Below are 15,031 nucleotides of genomic sequence, written 5' to 3' on the forward strand. Positions count from 1 at the left end.
CTTGAAGGTGATCCCTGTAACTAGAAGGATCCAGGCACCTCTTCTGTAGAACACTGCAAGGAAATATCTTCTCCTCTCTACAATTTCCCTGCTCCCAACCAACTTATGACAGATTACAGGGGATCTGTAGCATACAGGGAGATATGAAAAAGTAGAGGTGTGGTGTGACAAAAATGAGCTTTATAAACTGTAGAGTGAGGGATTCTTGGTTACAAGCATAAAGAAGCCATCCAAATTAAGTCAAGTAGAAAGCAGGTGTTGGAAGTCCAGAGGGAAAATCTCATGGATCCCTAACACAAATGTAGACATCAACAAGTTGTCAGATGACTACTCTCCATCTAGGGCTTTATGATTTCTTTTTCGTTTGGCACATACAGATTATGGCTTATCTCTGAAGATTGGATTTCTCAGTTTAGTTGTATACATACAACAAAAAATGGCTGCCACTGCTGAATCTATCTGACCTTACAGCTGTAGTGTCCTCCATTCAGTTACTGACTCAATGTCTAGATCATGCAAATAATCAAGCAAAAGAATCTGATCTGGTTAGGTGTTCTCTCCTGACCCAATCAGCCATGGCTGGGGAGGCAAGGTTTCATGGAAGTGTAGGGCTGCCCCTTCTCAGAAGTGGATGTAGGTGGAAATGAAACAACTAGTAGCTCAAGTTCCCACATACCAGATAGGTTGTATTTGGACTTTCTCAGTTGTTTTTTTTCAAGTCTCTTTCAAGCTGGGAGTTCAGGCTATGGATGGTGGAAAAGACAGATCATATCAGTATATTCTCCTTGTCCAAAACCAGGCAGGATGTTGGTATGAAGCAGGCCTATTAAAAGTGGCAGGGTGGTAAATCAAATATTTATAAAAAGGGAAGCCCTGACTGGAGTGGCTCAGTTGGTTGAGCATTGTTGCAAGGTCACTGTTTCGATTCCAGGTCAGGACACATGCCTGGGTTGCCCTGGTCCCCAGCTGTGGAGCGTGTGAGAGGCAACCGATCGATGTTTCTCTCCCTTTCTTTCTCTCTCTTTCTCCTCTCTCTAAAAATAAATAAATAAAACCTTTTTAAAAAATGAGAGGGTGGGTGTACTAGGAGTTCTTAGTTTCCAACTACCTCCCTGACTTCCATAATGAGTGGAAGCTTTGAGTGACTAACTAAAACCTGTTTTCAGATGCCAGAATAGCTTTTGTTCTTCTGCTCCAATAAAGATATCCTAAAAGAGATAACTTATTGATAATGATAGTTTATTGCTCCAATTAATCCAGTTATTATCTTACTCAAACAAGAAGAGTAGAAGAGAATATGCCATGAACAGAACTTACACAATTCTTTAATACTGTGATCCCATTGCTCTAATTGTAATACCATTCTATGTGTAGTAAAAAGAAAATCACATTTTACTTACGATTTTTAAGTTTGTAGATTGTCACTTCCTTTTATTAATTAATTATTATAGGTTATAATAAGTTGTAGTGATACTTTGCTTTTACTAACATTTTGTATGATATAAAACATATGTTCAGTTTAGTACAGTGCCTATCAGGAAGCATGGTGACTATAGTTAATAATACTGTATTGCATATTTGAAAGTTGCTAAAAGTAAATCTCAAAAGAAAAAAATTTGTTGTAACTAAGTATGGTGATGTATGGTAAGATTATTGTGGTGGTCATTGCACAACATATACAACTATCAAATGTACATCTGAAACTGCTAAATAATGTTATGTGCTAAGTATGCCTCACTTTAAAAAAAGTTAAATAAATAAGCAAAGAAAAAGATTGAAATTTAGGTACTACCTGAGACTGGGTAGAGTTCTTAGTTAAAAACACCTCTTCCTCAAAATTTTGAAGGTGTTGATCATTTGTCTTTAAGCTTTTAATGTTGTTTAGTAAGGTATATAAATGTCTAATCATTATGTTGTATACTTTAAACTAATATAATATCCTATGTCAGCTGTAATTGGAAAAGAAGTTAATTCTTTAAACACTTCCAATGTTATTGTTGAAAAGTTCAGTGCTCTCTGATTCTTTATCCTCTCATTGTGACCCTTTTTTCCCTCTCTCTATGAAAGTTTATGAAAGCTTTATCCAGCCCTCAATGGTGTGGCCCAGCTGGGCAGAGAAGGGGCAGCTCTTACACAGATGTTTCTCTCCTTCTCCCTCTCTTACCCTCTCTCTAAAAATTAATTAATTAAAATCTTTATCCAAAATGTTCTGAAATTTCAGTTATGTGCCTTGGTTTGAGGGTATTTTTCCCCATTTATTGTATGGTACTAGGTAATACTTTTCAATCAATTATATTATATTATTTATTTGGGTCTAGCTTGTTTGAGACTCTGTGTTTCCTGGAATTGTATGTCTGTTTCCTTCGCCAAATTTGGTGAGTTTTCCTTCATTATTTTTTCACATAAGCTTTCAATTTCTTGCTCTTCCTATTCTCCTTCTGGCACCCCTATGATTCAAATATTGGCACGTTTAAAGTTGTCCCAGAGGTTCCTAAGCCTCTCCTCATGTTTTTCAATTCTTGTTTCCTCATTCTGTACTGGTTCACTGTTTTTATCTTCCTTATGTTCCAAGTCATTGATTTGAACCCCAGTTTCCTTCCCTTCACCATTGGTTTTGTGTGGATTTTCCTTTATTTCATTTAGCATAGCCTTGAGTTCTTCCCTTATGCATTTGCCACACTTAAGCATATCTGTCAAGCCTGTGAGCATCTCTATCATCAGCATTTTGAACTCTGCATCTGTGAGGTTGGCTATCTCCTCATCGCTTAGTTCTCCCACTGGAACCTTGATCCGTTCCCTCTTTTGGGCCATACTTCTCTGTCTCCTCATCTTGACAGGCTCCTGTGTTTGTTTGCCTCTGCATCTTAGGTAGAGCTGTCACACCTGTTACATTGTAAGGGATGGAGCCTTAGGTATTCGTCATTATGGTGATCTGTTTCACCACATTATGGTGCTGTATGTGGGGCAGGGGGCTGTCTGGATGAGTGTTTCTTCTTTATATCTTTGTTTGTTGGAATTTCATCAGCTCGATTTTCTGGAACTTCTGGATGTCTCTAGTTTGAGGTAGTTGTATTACTTCTTAGTTGTGGAGGGAGACGCAGCGTGTCTATCTAGGCCTCCATCTTGGCTATAAGTGATTTATTTTATTATTTTTATAATTAACTTTTCTTTCTTTTTAGAATTCTTATTATTTCATTATGGGGACTCTTAGACTACTCAACTAATTTTCCTACCTTTTATCTCCTATTACTAATCTCTGGCTTAGCCTACTTTCTCAGAGACTTCTTCAAATCTCCCACCTTAAAAAAAAACAACTCAGCTGTCCTGATTTTAGTTTCTAAGCGCTTTTTTTGTTGTTCTTGGAACATTTTTTGTTTATATGATATTCTGTTTTGGGGTTGTTGTTTTTTTATGGATAGAATATCTTCTCATTCCTACAGCATGCAGTTATGCTCTTTTTCCTTGGAAGTTTAAATCCACTTCCTACATTATTTCTGTTTCCTCTGGTTTCCTTTTCTCCTGTTTAAATATCTTTCTTCAAATATCTAATACTTGGCTATTAGTACTTAAGCATGAAACACTGTAAACAGATGGTAAGCACTTGACTTCTGGACTTGTGGGACTCACCATAGGAAGACCAAGTTGAGTTTGTTTGGTTTTGTTCTTCGTGAAATGAGTCTCAAATGTCAGGATATAAATTGGGGTCTTTCACTTGGAGCTACTCAGTTTCTATAGAGGCCTACAAACTCTACAGGATATGAATTTTATTCTGTTTTCTGCAATTAAACATTAGACTTGAAGAGAGGGGGAAGAATAGGGATAATTTTTCCCTAATTTATAAATTAAATACTTAAAAAATTTACTTTCCATAATACTTCACTTAAAATTTTACCATAAGCAATAGACACAATAATTGCATTTCTATAAATATTTGTCCTCAGAAAATGTGGGCTTTTTAATTTAATTTCAATCTGACAGGTTTTGTTTTTTTGAAATAGAGTAGATGATGGGACACCCAAAATTAAAAATCTCTAAGGAAACTTTATGTCTACCAGTGACGTAGTAAGAGGGAGAGTTGAGGGATTGCACCTTTAAATTACAGCTCTCGATTATTAGTGTAACCATGCAGAACCTTATTTTCTTTAATCTGGCCTTTTATTTTTATTTTTTTCCTTTGACTCAAACTGGCCTCACCTAGCACCCTGATTTACCCACCTCCCTCTCCCTTGCTTAATCATTAAACCCTCAGGACAATGACGTTCTGGTCAGCATCCAGTAGTCTTAGAAACAAAGTCTTAAGTCTATTGACTATTAAGACAGAATTTTCAATCAAACTAAACATTACATTTTGGCCTAGTTGTGTTTTTGCTCTGGACCCAGGAAAACAGAATGATTGCACAGAACAAATTCTTGTGAAATTGGACCGAACAACTCTATCATTGATATCAGTATCAAATGCAATGATCAGTTATCCCCTACCCTAGCACCAATCAGTAGAAACCATGACCCTAACTCTATTTGTCGCCAGGATCAGTGGTCTTTTTTCCCTATATGATCCATCCCCTGGAAACCATTGGGGAGCAAGATCTTTGATGATAAGCTACCTGGACTCTGGCATGGCGTCATCTCCTTAATAAATCCTTACTTTCCTGGCTGCAAATTCCTGTTTGTGTGTTATTGGGCTTTGATGTGTGCAGGCAAACAGACTCCTTCAGTTGGATAACAATTTTGGTGCCCAATGTGAGGGCTCCTTTTTTCCTATAGATTCTAGGACCCCCTTCAGCCCAGGGCTTGACACCAGGCTCCCACCTAGTAGCTACCCAGACCTGCTGTCTTGGAGGTGGAGGCTGTATGGTGGCCCATGAATGGGTGCCCTGACATACGGCACTTTTGTTTGCAGCACAAAGAAACAAGGAATTGATAAGACTTAAACCTGGAATTGGCTCTGGTTTTGGAAATTGAATATGTCTTATGGTGGTAAGGTTTCATGAGTGACGACCCCAGGAAAACCACCTCTTCTAAGGCTCAGGGAAACCTGAATGGAAACAGGGAGGAAAACAGTTCCTGAGAAACCTTAGTTTGTCTGGTCTCTCTCTCTCCCAGGTTCAAGGAAGCTTGGTGGGAACCAAGAAGGAGAAATCTTGTTTGTCATTTGGCGTGAGGCAGTATTTACCTGTTAAGTCTGTGTTTCATCTAATGGGAAGGGGGCCAATTCTGTCTGCCTTTCAGCTGGCCTTGAAGGAGTGAGCAGTGCAAAATTCATTCAGGCCTAACTCAAGGCAGCTGCTCACCTCATTTCTACTGCACTAACCAGTCCAAGACATAGCAGGAGGCTTTAGCCTCCTCAAACCTTCTACTGTTTTGTCTGTTGTGTTGACTCGTTGCCAGCCAAACTTTAGCAAAAAGTAAAGATTATTGGATTGTTAGATCTTACAACTGCTTGTTCCTGGGTTATTCTTTTATGTAAACTGTCTAATCCTAGGACTTATTTAATATCACTTGAGCTAAAAAAAATAATAAGTAATTACTTCGATTGATAAAGACCTAGTGACATGAGTAATTCCATCTCTGTACTCCCAAGTAGCTCTCTGGGCTGAATCTTATAGAACTGAAGTACATTTAACTAGGAATGTATGAAAGAAAAAAATTGGGCTAAATAAAGCAGACAATAACGGGATTAAAACAAAGGTTTTAGTACAGTGCTGCCAAAGGCTGAAAGGGGCTAAATCAACTCTATTTACTCCAGTGTGAAGAGACTCAAAAGACTAGAGGAGCCCTAGCTGATGTGGCTCAGCGGATTGAGTGCTGGCCTGTAAACCAAAAGGTCATCAGTTCAATTCCCTGTCAGGGCACATGCTTGGGTTGCAGGCTAGGTCCCCAGTTGGGCATGTGCGAGAGGCAACCGATAGATGTATCTCTCACACAGATGTTTTCCTCCCTCTCTTTCTCCCTCCCTTCCCTTCTCTTTGAAGATAAATAAATAAAATATTTAAGTAAAAAAACTCTAGAGGAAAAAATTAAAATGAGAAACCTGACCAGCAGCTACTTGGGGCAATAGTCAGGCTGGTTAAATAGAGTCAAAAATTAATAACAAGGCCAGAGTCCCTTGGCTTGATCTCTCCTGGAGACCCCAAGCCTCTTTACTCAAAGGTGAGTAAAGTGATCAGGGGATAGAAAAGAAAAGTTTCCAGGACTCTTGTTATGGGAATTTCTGAACTGTAGTACCACAACCTACTGGCGAAGTGCTGACTCAGACTACATTTAAAGAATATGGAAATGGAAGGACTGAAAAGATGAGGAAAACTGAACCATTTAAACAGACTTTATGTTAAAGTTATGTCAACTTCAATTGATTGCATCTTTTCTTTCCCCTGATTGAATTGTAGAAATATTGTGTCTCACTGGGAACTGTCTTATGTCTGTCAGAACCTTTTTTTTTTTTTTTGGTCCCAGCTGAAATCTGACAAGGTATTTGAAAGGGTTTAATAACTTTTTGATTAGAAATTTGGCCAAATTGAAAACTAATGTCAGAGCCTGATAGGAATCTCTATTTTGAGTCCCCTCCCTAAGCTAAAATAAAACTATATGCCTAAAGGGAGAGAAACAAATTAGAGATTTTGTAGTTAGACAGGTAGGTCAACACAAATTCTGAGAGCAGTTGTCCATATCATACAAATCTTTATGAAACCGGAAATGCAGCTTTAGAAGCAATTCAAGCCCATCTATCTTTATCATTCTCAATATAGAAGACTGAAGAAAAAAAGCAGGGAAGACTGCGGTGTTTTTTAAAGCACAGACTGCTTCTATGGCTCCAAGACATCCTCACCAAGGACAAATACTGATCTTAAATGCTTTCTCCACAAATATTAGTAAAAACCAAACATACACATACACACACACACACACACATGCACACACACACACATACTCCACACACAAACCTTAGACACCTGAATCGTCGGCAGCCGTCCGTCTCGAGAGACGATGGTGTAGCTTCTTAAGAGTCTATCTGCACCGCCGAGAATGGCTGTGCAGTCCGACTCGGGAGTGACACGGTATCTGTCTCCTCCCGTGTTGAATCGACATCTTGCGATGACGCTGGAGTGTCCTCTCCAGTGAAGCTGAAGCTACAGAGCCTGGGCAGGGTGATATGGAGGGTCTGCTGTTGCCCATGCAGCAGACCCCCCTCTCTTCGCAGCTGAAGGATCCAAGGGAAAGACGGAGTCAATACAGCTTGGCTTCAGGTGCGCCGCAGGAGTTGCCGGTGTTGACTACAACGTCAAACCGCCTTAGGGACTCCGGCTCCGGATTTTCTGTCGGGGTTTACTCCCTTAGCCTTTCCCCTGAAGAGGTATGCCGCAAGGCAGCGGAGGTTTTTTGGAATCAGAGTTTTCCTTCTCTGATGTGCCCTGACTGGAAGATCGAACCAGCGACACTTAGCTCGCAGGCCGACGCTCAATCCACTGAGCCAAACCAGCCAGGGACAGCCACCTGAATAGATCAATTTAAAGTACTTCCTTTCTAAATAAGTGAGTTTTGCTTTATTGTCTGTCTCATGGCTAAAAGGGGTCTTTATGTCTGTCTGTATGTTCATGTATGCTGTGGTATTTTCTATCTCCAGATAGCATTGTTAATTCAAAAAAGAGAGCTCTATTAAATTGGCTTAAAAAAACAAGTGTTTATATGAAAATTCTAAAAAACATAACAGAAACGAACGCAAGTGCTTTTCAGAAGTATGTGATCTGGGAAAATATTTGATATTAAAGCTGCTTTGAGTTTGCTTTAGTTAAATATGCATACCTTTAAAATCATCAGCATTAAACAACACTTTTACTCTGCCTTGGTCTATTAGTTAAATAAGCTTATATTATCTCTGTTGCAAAACTGTCAGCAAGAAAAATAGCGATATAATAAAATCTTCATAAGTAATCTAAACTTAATAGGAGCAAATAAATTAAACAAATGTAAATGAGATGAAAAATTTCTTTTAGGTTAACTCTAGCAATGATTATATTGTACTTAAATGGTTTTATAAATCTCTTTGGTAACTTGAAACTTTTAAGTTTTTAAATAATGAGTAGTCATTAAATGTCTAGGTCATTACTGAACATAGGTTTATCTGCTGTCTACTTTTATAGAGAGACTAAAGATCTTCGGGCCCATTAGTAAACATATCATATACCACATTTTTAAAAATTGTGCTGTGGTGAAGTCGGCGGCAGCCGTCCGTCTCGAGAGACGATGGTGTAGCTTCTTAAGAGTCTATCTGCACTGCCGAGAATGGCTGTGCAGTCCGACTCGGGAGTGACATGGTATCTGTCTCCTCTCGTGTTGAATCGACATCTTGCGATGACGCTGGAGTGTCCTCTCCAGTGAAGCTGAAGCTACAGAGCCTGGGCAGGGTGATATGGAGGGTCTGCTGTTGCCCATGCAGCAGACACCCCTCTCTTCGCAGCTGAAGGGTCCAAGGGAAAGACGGAGTCAATACAGCTTGGCTTCAGGTGCGCCGCAGGAGTTGCCGGTGTTGACTACAACGTCAAACCGCCTTAGGGACTCCGGCTCCGGATTTTCTGTCGGGGTTTACTCCCTTAGCCTTTCCCCTGAAGAGGTATGCCGCAAGGCAGCGGAGGTTTTTTGGAGTCAGAGTTTTCCTTCTCTGTGTGGTGAAGTATATTTTAGATATTATTAAATGTGCTCATATAGGGAAAAAATCATTAATCAGTTAAGGTTTCTAATTAAAATGGAAAGAAACTGTATGTTTTTAGTAATAAAAGTATATTAAATATGGAAATACATTTTTAAAGGAATTAGAAGAACAAGGTTTGTCCTGAAATAAGGTTGGTTATTTCAGCATGAATAAGAGGGGACAAACTAAGAGAGACTAAGAAAGTTCTGTGTCTGTAAGGAAAAATATTGAGGACTTTTATATATGGTTAAGCTGAATAAGATTGGAATATACTTAAGTAAATAAATTTAAATATCAAAAGTAAAGTAATGCAGAATACAGGTTTGGTTCTTTTTCACTCTGTTAAAACAAATTTTTCATATTTATTCTACTCTAGATAAGATATAGAAAGTTTTCTGCCCAGAAAACAAAGATTCTGTTTTATTAAAATAGTTTTCTGTTGTCTTGATTAGGTCCTTGATTACTTAAGAGAACACTATCCTTAATCCTAAGAACTAAAGTTTTGTTAATCTGCTTTTTACTTGATACCTTTTGATTGTCACTTTGGATAAATAAATAATTTAATATTGTTTAATAATTATATATAATCTTTTTGGTCAAATGTGTTTGATGAACATCTGGGTTCAAATTATAGCAGGAGATCTTCTTCTCAAAATGGCTTTGGGTTGCTCCAGTGGGCCCCTGGGACATCTCAAAAGATTTTTTTTTAACTAATTAGGCCCCTTTGATATATTTGAATTGCATAGGAAGCTTTGTCAACTAAGGAAATAGTTGTGTTGTGTTTGTATATATATAATCTTATTATTCAATGGATATTATATATTGGAGATTATGTTAAAATCTTCAGGAGTCCACAATGTCCTGACATAATAATCGTGTGTAATCATTGTTATTTTTAAATGTTTTGTTAGAGAAAAACAAAGTTCTTTGTTGATTGCATTATGATTAGTTCTATAACCATGTCATTTTAAGGATTTTTTGTTGTTGTTATTTATAGTCACTGTTTTACTCTGATGCTTCTTCAGAAAGATCCATAAAGGACTCTAACTTATTCTAAAACAGAGTTTTCTAAAAATAAACTTTTTAAGATCATACCTTTAAACTGGATAAAGATTTATAAAGCTCTAAGGAATAACTGGATTCAGGGACTGCTGGCTAAGGATCAAGATAGACAAGAATTACTTATGTGGGACTGAATGAACTGAGGATGATAATTTTTATATCTTTTTGTTTAAAATATTGCTAATTTTTAACCTGTTTGTTTTCCAGATAAAAGGAAACTTGTTTTCTCTAAAAATATCTATGACTTAGAGCAATTTGGTAAATTATACCTTTGTAAGCAATATTGAAACATTTATATTTTTCTCCCTACCTGATCCCTGTAGAAGTTTGGAGACTCTGAATGAGTATTATTTTCATGGCAATATGGTTGTTTGCATAAATTTGATAGGAAAATGTTCTTTTCATAACAGGACACAATTGGAAACTGTTCTATTACCAAGACTTTGACTGGAATGTCATGTTTGAGAGAGATATGCATAGGCTCTGGATGTCACCAGAAAGCTTTAAGGAATTAAGGTCGCCTTTGGAAGTTGATCAAAATCCCTTGAAGAAATGGCCTGTTACCTTGCTTCAATGGTTCACAGCAGTCTTTCCAGGTAAGGAACAAAGGTTGCTTTTCTGGGAGACAGCAAAGGAAGAACCTCAAGACATTTTGAGGAACCTTAAGAACCTGAGGAATTCATCCAAATCAACAGGTATTGCAGGCAAATACTGTTGGCAATTACATGGCTTAGCTTTTTAGCCCTGAGAGGCTAAAGTTCAGTCTGGAGATTCCCTATAAAAATGAGGGTGATTTGAGAGAGAAAAATTGTCTCAGTAGGAAACATAATGCCCAGTTATAGATATTAGATCCTAGACAGGTAACTGTCTTTAAAACCTTATATTTTACCTGGATCCTGAGTTTTTCTTATTAAAGTATTTGGCTGCAGACTGCTAAACTAGAGTTTCATTTTTTTCCTCCCATCTTTGCCTTAGAACGAAAACTGTTGTTGTTGTTTTTTCTGAGCCTTGCAATTGTAGACCCAAGCTAGATGACATAATATAAACCTCAGATAAGTCATCACAGCAGCTCATGCTTAGTTGGTTCCAAAAACTGATACTGCATAAGCCACCCAGAGCACTTGCTTGAGGTGGTGTCAGGACATTCATCAGTACAAGCTGGACTGCGGACCAGGGCAATTTGTCAGATTGTCAGTGCCTGCCTTTATTCCAGCAAAAATTAAGTTCTGAGCCTTTTATCTGGAGGTTCTCTTGACTGGCAGTCTTAAAGACTCAGAGACTAACTTATTATTTGCCCTGATTATTAGAGTACAGGTATCCTGGCCTACTTCTTCTATCATTGCTGCAGTTCCTGCTTGTAAATTGAACACCTAGAATGCCCCATCCAAGGCTCAGGGACCATCATGGAAGAGATGGGCATGTGAGATTATAAGAGCCATATAAGAAGAGCTTGAGGGGCAGACAAATCTGACTCTATCTTACAAGGTAATTCTCTTGATTGAACCTGTATCCTATATTCCTCGAGATTGAGGAATGATCAGAAAATGGGGAGGGAATTGTAACCACACAGAAAAGTTATTTTCTTTAATCTGGCCTTTTATTTTGATTTTTTTCCTTTGACTCAAACTGGCCCACCTAGCACCCTGACTTACCCACCTCCCTCTCCCTTACTTAATCATTAAGCCCCCAGGACAATGAGGTTCTGGTTAGCATCCAGTAGTCGTAGATACAAGGTCTGGAGTCTATTAACTATTGAGACAGAGTTTTCAACCTAACTAAACGTAACATCTTGGCCTCAGTTGTGTTTTCACTTCGGACCCAGGAAAGCAGAACTATCGCACAGAACAAACCCTTGTGAAACTGGACAGAACAACTCCATGGCTGACATCAGGACCAAAGGCAATGATCAGTTACCCCCTACCCTAGCACCAACCAATCAGGAGAGACCATGATCCTAACTCCGTTAGTCATCATGATTACTGATTTTTTTCCCTATAAGATGCATCCCCTGGAAGCCATCAGGGAGCCAGGTCTTTGAGGATGAGCTACCTGTGACACTGGGCATGGTGCCATCTCCTTAATAAATCCTTACTTTCTTGGCTGCAAACTCCTGCTTTTGTCTTATTGGGCTTTGTGGCACATAGGTCAATGGACCCCTTCGGTCTGGTAACATTAGAAGTTAAAATCCAGATTTTCAGTCAAGATGGAGGTGTAGGTAAACACAACTCACCTCCTCACACAACCACAGCAAAAATTACAACTAAATTACAAAACAACTATCACCAAGGAACATCAGAAAATTGAGCTGTATGGAAGTCCAACAACCAAGGAATTAAAGAAGTCACATTCATCCAGACGGGTAGGAGGGGTAGATATGTAAGATGCAGAGACATGGAATGGATGGGATTGTACCATGTCCACATGTGGTGGTTAAAAATTGGGAGGCATATCTCAGGGATCCCAGCCCCATTCCAGACTACCCAACCCAGGGTTCCAGTGCCAGGAAGATAAGTCCCCATAACTTCTGGCTGTAAAAACCAGTAGGGGTTGGGGTGGCAGAAGAAACTATGGGATTCTCAGGATCTCCTCTTAAAGGGCCCACAACAGTGTTAGGACTTATGCAGACTCACCCCCTCTGGGCTCTAGCAGCGGGGTAGCAGCTAGAAGGGAACCAGTGGCATACAGGGAGAAAATGAAGTGTTTGGCATCAGAGTGAGTGCTGGGGGACAGCTTCCTCTCAGCCCCAACTCCAGAGGCCAGGCAGCGACCATTGACCCTTCTCTGAGTCCTTCCCCACACAAAGCCACAAAGTGGGACATCATATCTAAGACTCTACTAATCTGGTTCACATGGGTTGTCCGACCCAGGCAATTACCTAAGGCTCTATCCCATCCAACTTACAGGTGTACTTTTCTACATTAGGCCATGCTACTAAGACAGGGAGTCAAAGCAGCTCTACCTATTACATAGAAAGAAGCACAGGGAGGCTGCCAAAATAAGGAGACAAAGAAATATGGCCCAAATGAAAGAACAAAACAAAACTCAAGAAAGAACTGAACAAAATGGAGATGAGCAATCTATTGAATGCAGAGTTCAAAACACTGGTTACTAGTATGCTTAAGGAACTCATTGGGTACTTCAACAGCATAAAAAAGACCCAGGCAGAAATGAGGTTACACTAAGTGAAACAAAGAAAAACTTAAAAGGAATCAACAGTGGAGTGGATGAAGCCAAGAATCAAATCAATGATTTGAAACATAAGGAAGAAAAAATAATTCAATCAGAATAGCAAGAAGAAAAAAGAATCCAGAAAAAGCAAGGATAGGGTAAGGAGCCTGTGAGAAAATGTCAAACATACCAACATTCAAATCATAGGGGTGCTAGAAGGAGAAGAGGAGAAGCAGGAAATTGAAAACTTACTTATGTGAAAAAATAATGAAAGAAAATTTCCCTAATTTGGTGAAGGAAATAGACATGCAAGTGCAGAAAGCACAGAGAGTCCCAAACAAGTTAGACCTAAAGAAGACCACACCAAGACACATCATAATTAAAATACCAAAGGTTACCTGGCTGCTGTGGCTCAGTGGATTGAGCATTGGCCTGCGAACCAAGTGTCGCTGGTTCATTTTGAAGTCAGGGCACATGACTAGGTTGCACGCCAGGTCCCCAGTTGGGGGCACGAGTGAGAGGCAATCACACGGTGATGCTTCTCTCCCTCTCTTTCTCCTTTCCCCTCTCTCTAAAAATAAATAAATAAACAAACAAAAAATGCCAAAGGTTAAAGAGAGAATCTTAAAAGCAGCAAGAGAAAAGCAGAGAGCTACCTACAAAGGAGTTCCCATAAGATTTTCAGTTGATTTCTCAAAAGAAACTTTGCAGGTAATAAGTATTCAAACTGATGAGAAGCAAGGACCCACAACCTAGATCACTCTATCCAGCAAAGATATCATTTAGAATGAAAGGGCAGATAAAGTGCTTCCCAGACAGGTAAAGCTAAAGGTAAAGCCCTTATTATATGAAATGTTAAAGGAATTTATTTAAGAAAAAAAAAGATCAAAACCATGAACATTAAAATGGCAATAAATTCACAACTATCAACAACTGAATCTAAAAAACAAACTAAGCAAACAAACAGAACAGCAAAAGAATCATAAATATGGAGGTAATTTGGAGGGTTATCAGTTGGGAGGCAGAAGTGGGGCAAATGGGAGAAAAGATGCAGGAATTAAGAAGTACAAATTGGTAGATACAGAATAGACAGGGGGATGTTAAGATCAGTATAGGAAATGGAGTAGCCAAAGAAATTATATGCGTGACCCATGAACATGAACTAAGCAGGGGGACTTGCCGGAGGGAATGGGGATACCAGGTGAAGGGGAGCAAAGGGGAAAAATTGGGACAACTGGAATGGCATAATCAATAAAATATGTTATAAATAAGTAAATAAAATATTGCACACCAAAAAAGAAGGAGGAAGAGGAGGAGGGAGAAGGAGAAAGGGAAAAAGGAGGAAAAGGAGGAGGAGAAGGAAAAGGAAGGAGGAGAAGGGAGGAGGGAGGAGAAGGAGAAGAAGAAGGAGAAGAAGAAGGGGGAAAAGAAGAAGAAGAAGAGGAAGAAGAAGAGGAAGAGGAAGAAGGAGAAGAAGAAAGAAGAAGAAGAAAGGAGAAGAGGAGGAGAAAGGAGGAGGGAGAAGGAGAAGAGAGGGAGAAGGGAGAAGAAGAAGAAGAGGAAGAGGAAGAAGAAAGGAGGAAGAAGGAGAAGGAAGAAAGAAGAAGGAGAAGAAAGGAGGAGGAGGAGAAGAAGGAAGAAGGAAGAAGAAGAGGAAGAAGTTACAGTCCAGAAATAACTATTTTGTGAACTCTAGATCTGGTACCTTAGACCACCAGTAGGGCCCTGCCTTGGACCCAGCAAGTCACAAACATATCCCCATAATATATTTATTAAATAGTACATGACACCTCTTTCACTTGAAATCCAGTGCATATTGCTGGCATAGTGTGACTCATAAACATCCACACCTGGAAATAACACCAGTTACACATCAGGGGAATACTCCACATCTCTTCTCCTATGCCCACAATACAAAAGGCAACTGAATACAAATGTCATAAATTTTATGTTTAGGGCACTGTTGACATAGGAGAAAGACCTTGCTTTGAAATGTTGGGAAGATCTGAATATTAGAAACAGATTTTTTCTAAAAGACAAAATAATTAACTTGTCAATTCTTTTTCTTGTTGTGAATGCAATAGCTTTTGGCCTAATAAAATATCTTTTCCTAAT

The 15,031-nt window shown here is 39.0% G+C and overlaps 1 long non-coding RNA gene across 2 annotated transcripts in view; it reads left to right on the forward strand.

The window, feature by feature from the left end:
* Positions 1 to 11,841, forward strand: part of LOC150007611 (uncharacterized) — a 54,163-nt gene extending 42,322 nt beyond the window's left edge. Inside the window, exons 3-5 of one of the 2 annotated variants that reach the window (XR_016511830.1) lie at positions 10,159 to 10,344; positions 11,056 to 11,233; positions 11,548 to 11,841. This is a non-coding gene — a long non-coding RNA (uncharacterized LOC150007611). The remainder of the gene's footprint in view (positions 1 to 10,158; positions 10,345 to 11,055; positions 11,234 to 11,547) is intronic. The other variant, XR_016511829.1, reaches the window with a different exon arrangement.
* The last annotated feature ends 3,190 nt before the right edge of the window (positions 11,842 to 15,031 follow it).

The sequence above is a fragment of the Furipterus horrens genome, unplaced genomic scaffold (genome assembly GCF_987537825.1).
Source record: "Furipterus horrens unplaced genomic scaffold, mFurHor1.1.pri manual_scaffold_6, whole genome shotgun sequence".
In the NCBI taxonomy this organism is placed as follows: Eukaryota; Metazoa; Chordata; class Mammalia; order Chiroptera; family Furipteridae; genus Furipterus; species Furipterus horrens.